The sequence below is a fragment of the Rhipicephalus microplus genome, chromosome 3 (assembly GCF_043290135.1).
Source record: "Rhipicephalus microplus isolate Deutch F79 chromosome 3, USDA_Rmic, whole genome shotgun sequence".
Classification (NCBI taxonomy): Eukaryota; Metazoa; Arthropoda; class Arachnida; order Ixodida; family Ixodidae; genus Rhipicephalus; species Rhipicephalus microplus.
This window is the reverse complement of record NC_134702.1, coordinates 61,818,535-61,823,534: the sequence shown is the minus strand read 5'-3', so window position 1 is coordinate 61,823,534 and position 5,000 is coordinate 61,818,535.

Genomic DNA, 5,000 nt, shown 5'->3' with positions numbered 1-5,000 from the left:
TCTTCTTCTTTTTCTATCCTCGAGCTCCATGCCCACTACCCTCGTTACAATCACCCCCCGGCCGATGAGGGAGCCATCCTGGCGACCTAAGGACAGGTGTAGACAGAAGGGTCATGGTATGGCTTGAGCCGAGAGATGTGTACGATTTCTTTTCCCCGATGGCGGTTGTCCGGAGATGCATCCAGCGGCTCGACAAGGTAGTTGACAGGGGATGTTTGGCGCAAAACTCGATAAGGGCCATGGTACCTGGACGAAAGCTTGTGGGAGAGTCCTGGAGTAGTAGAAGGAATCCATAGCCACACCAGTGAGTTCGGGGAAAAGCTCATATGCGTGGTTGACGCGTCGTGGTGATGTTTTTGGCGCGTCTGGTCATGTGACGTGAACGCACGAGCAAACTTCCGACATTCTTCAGCGTGTGCTGCTGCTCGAGAAACGGTAGTCATCTCTGAAGGGTCCGGTCGATAAGGAAGAATGCTATCCATTGTTGATGATGGCTCGCGTCCATAAAAAGGAAGAAAGGTGAAAATCCAGTGGTGCTTTGCGTTGCAGTGTTGTAAGCATATGTCACAAAAGGGAGTATGCTATCCCAATTTGACTGGTCGGATGAAGCGTACTTGGCCAGCATATCCCCAAGTGTACGATTAAAACGCTCTGTCATCCCATTAGTTTGCGGGTGATAGGCTGTGGTAGTGCGGTGTATGATGCGACACTCGCTCAACAACGCTTTGATGGCATCGGCGAGAAAAACGCGGCCACGGTCGCTTAGTAACTCCCGAGGTGCTCCATGCCTTAAAACCAGGTTTTGCAGTATAAAACACGCAACGTCTTTTGCGGTAGCGGAAGGTAACGCAGCTGTTTCAGCGTACCGCGTTAGGTGGTCGATAGCGACAATGACCCAGCGGTTGCTACTCGAAGTATAGGGAAGCGGACCGTAAAGGTCGATTCCGACACGATCGAAAGCTCGCGCTGGACATGGCAACGGCTGCAAGGCACCTGTGGCATGTTGAGTGGGCATTTTGCGTCGCTGGCATGTAAGGCAAGACCTTACGTAACGGCGAACGAAACGGTACATACCGCGCCAGTAGTACCGCAGCTGCAAGCGGGTGTATGTTTTTAACACACCAGCGTGGCCACATTGCGGATCATCGTGGAACGTGGCACAGATGTCAGAGCGCAGATGTCGGGGTATCACGAGCAACCACTTACGGCCGATCGAGCTGTAGTTTCGGCGGTAAAGCAGGTTATCCCGAATAGCGAAGTGTCCTGCTTGACGGCGAAGCGTCCTGGAAACTGGAGCGGGCGTCCGGTTTGAGAGAAAGTCCAAAAGAGATGAAATCCAAGCATCTTTGCGTTGCTCGGAAGGCATGTCCGAGATGCTGATGGCCAAGGCAGCACTAGTGGAGATAGGCGAGCCGACAGGCTCTGAAGCCAATGGCGAACGTGACAGGGCATCGGCGTCGGAATGCTTCCGGCCAGAACGGTAGATAACACGGATATCGAACTCCTGTAACCGCAATGCCCAACGAGCGAGCCGACCATTAGGATTTTTTAGTGAAGAAAACCAGCAAAGCGCATGGTGGTCTGTTACAATATCAAACGGACGTCCATATAAATAAGGCCGAAATTTTCCGATTGCCCAAATAATGGCGAGGCACTCCTTTTCAGTTACACTGTAATTCTTCTCGGCTTTACTGAGGGTGCGGCTGGCATAGGCAACGACGTACTCGTCAAAGCCCTCCTTGCGTTGGGCCAGTATGGCCCCTAGCCCGACACCACTAGCGTCCGTATGAAACTCCGTGGGAGCAGACGGATCGAAATGTCGGAGTATGGGAGGCGTGGTGAGGAGCCGTCGGAGTTCCTGAAATGCATCATCACACGCCTGCGACCACGCTGACAAGTCAGAACTTCTGGCAAGAAGATTGGTCAAGGGGGCGATAATGGAGGCGAAATTGCGGACGTAGCGCCGGAAGTAAGAACATAGGCCGATGAAGCTTCGAAGCTCTTTGATGGTGGTTGGCTTTGGGAACGCCGCGACTGCATTAAGTTTCGTAGGGTCCGGGAGAATGCCGTCCTTAGAAACCACATGGCCGAGAATTACAAGCTTGCGAGCGCCGAAGTGGCATTTCTTCAAGTTAAGTTGAAGTCTCGCCGTGGAAAGGCACGTAAGAACTTGCTCGAGGCGGCTGAGGTGGGTCACAAAGTCGCTTGAAAATACCACAATGTCATCCAAATAACAGAGGCACGTTTTCCATTTCAGACCTCGCAAGACGGTATCCATCATTCTTTCGAAAGTGGCAGGCGCATTGCAGAGGCCAAATGGCATAACGGTGAATTCATATAGTCCATCCGGTGTTACAAAGGCTGTCTTCGGGCGGTCACCCTCTGCCATGGGCACCTGCCAGTAGCCAGAGCGTAAATCTAACGAAGAAAAGAACTCTGCTCCTTGTAGGCAGTCCAAAGCATCATCGATGCGCGGCAGAGGGTATACGTCTTTGCGCGTTATCTTGTTGAGTCGGCGGTAGTCAACGCAGAACCGGATGGATCCGTCTTTTTTCCTGACGAGAACAACCGGTGAAGCCCAGGGACTGTTGGAGGGCTCGATGATGCCACGTTTCAACATGTCGTCCACTTGTTCGTCGATGACACGGCGTTCAGCAGATGACACACGGTACGGACGCTGCCTTAGCGGGGCTTGTTGACCGGTGTCAATACGGTGAACGACCGCAGAGGTTCGGCTTAAGCCTGACTGGTCACGATCGAATGAAGAACGAAAGCGGAGAAGAAGATTTATAATCTCTTCGCGCTGAGTTGGTGCGAGCTCAGAGTCGATGGCATCCGAGAATACGTCCAGAGCATCATTAGGTGCGTTGGTTGGAGTGACAGCACCAATTGGGAGCGAAACCGCAGAATCGGGTACAGTAGTCGGAAGAATGCACTCGTAAAGTTCGTAGCTTCCCAGGCATTCTCCGCGTAGTAGGGATGACGGGCTGTGCGACGGATTGCACACATAAATGGCAGCGTGACCATTGCGAAAAATGACGACGGCAAACGGAAGCATGATATTTCGACGGCACGCAGATGGGACCGATGGCATAAACAACACAGGCGATTTCGGAGGGGAGGCACACGACACCGAGACAACAGCTGAGAAAGGCGCAATGTCAACGTCGGAAGCAGCAAACACTCTACACGAAGCACCATCGTCGGGGTCATAGCACGGCACAGACAACGCGAGTTCAGAACGAGCACAGTCGACCAAAGCAGAATTTGACGAAAGAAAGTCCCACCCAAGGATAACGTCATGCGAAGAACGGAATAAAACTACAAATGTGACGACGTACATCACACCTTGAATGACGACTCGTGCGGTGCACAAAGCTGAAGGCTGAATATGATGGGACGTAGCTGTCTGCAAAGATAGGTCGGTAAGTTGTGTGGTCACTTTCTTCAAGTTTCGGCACAGTTTCTCGCTAATTACAGATACGGCAGCTCCAGTGTCAACAAGTCCGTGCACCTTAATGCCATCAATATAGAGTTCGATTTCGTTCGGGGGACAGCAGTTAGGTCTTGAAATTTTCGCTGCCAACGCAGTTCTTGCCTCCGGAACTGCGCCCGTCAGTTTTCCCCTCGCGGTGGGCTGTTGTGACGTAACATCGGAGAAATAGATCGACGACGAGGAGAAGGTGAACGGCTTGCGCCGGATGGTCGGCGACCGGGACGTACGTCTAGAGGTGGATTGGCAGGAACGGGATATCGCGGCTGAGTGGGCATGGTGGGCATGTAATGTGAGGCCCCTGCAATGTCGTGAGAAGAGAAGCTGCGACGACGGCAGTGACGAGCTACGTGGCCTGGGATGCCACATGAAAAACATATCGGCCGATTATCTGGAGTGCGCCATTGGCTGACGATAGGGGCACTGTTCGCTGAATAAGGTACCGTAAATGGTCGTGCAGGCGGCGGCGTCATATAAACGTTCTGACCTGTTTCATATACAGCCGGAGACGGGACGGTCAGCGAGCGGGAAGGTGGGGTCGACGAATAAACGTGGCGAGTAGCTTCGTAGATGGCCGGAGACGCTGGCGCACGTGGTTGAGCAACTGCGGCTGCATACGTTAGTGGTGCGGTAACATTTGGGGGAGCCTGAGCTGGCGGCAATGCTTCGGCAACTTGCGATCGAATGACCTGGCGAAGCGAAGGCGACAAGGGTGCCATCGGCTCGGTAGGTCTTGTGATTATAGATAGCTGCCGGGCGACCTCCTCGCGTATGAATTGCTTTATAACTGGCATCAACGCAGAGTGGTCGGCGGTGTCATGGCGATAGTCGAGGGATGAGATGTCCGCGGTGTCTTGAGCAGCGCAACGTGTGGAAGCGCGCTGCCTACGCAGCTCATCATAGCTTTGGCAGAGCTGAATCACCTCGGCGACCGTCTGGGGACTCTTCGCAGCCAGCATTTGGAATGCACCGTCGTCGATTCCTTTCATGATGTTCTTGATCTTGCCTGCCTCGTCCAGAGTCGAATCGACGAGCTTGCAGAGAAATAGCACATCTTCGATGTAGCTCGTGAAAGTTTCATCTGCTCTCTGTACTCTGCCCCGCAAGCACTGTTCAGCACGAAGGCGGCGGACAGCAGGACGGCCAAAGACTTCCGCGAGGGTTTTCGCCAATTCCGACCAGGTACTGAAATCACTTTGATGATTTCTGTACCATAGTTTTGCCACGTCGGTCAGGTAAAAACTCACATTTGTGAGCTTATCGGCTGCGTTCCACTTATTGACGGCGCTCACCAGTTCATACTCGGCAATCCAGTTGTCCACATCTTGGTCCTCTGTGCCACCAAATATGGGGGGGTCGCGCTGCCGGAGAGCGCAAGCGCAGAAGACAGGCACAGGTGCGAGATCTGGAGTAGCAGCATGAGATGGCCCCGGATCAGTCATTGTAGGAGGTCGTTGGAGTGTGCGGCTGCGAAGTTCCAGGGTGAGGACCAGATGTACCCAGCACC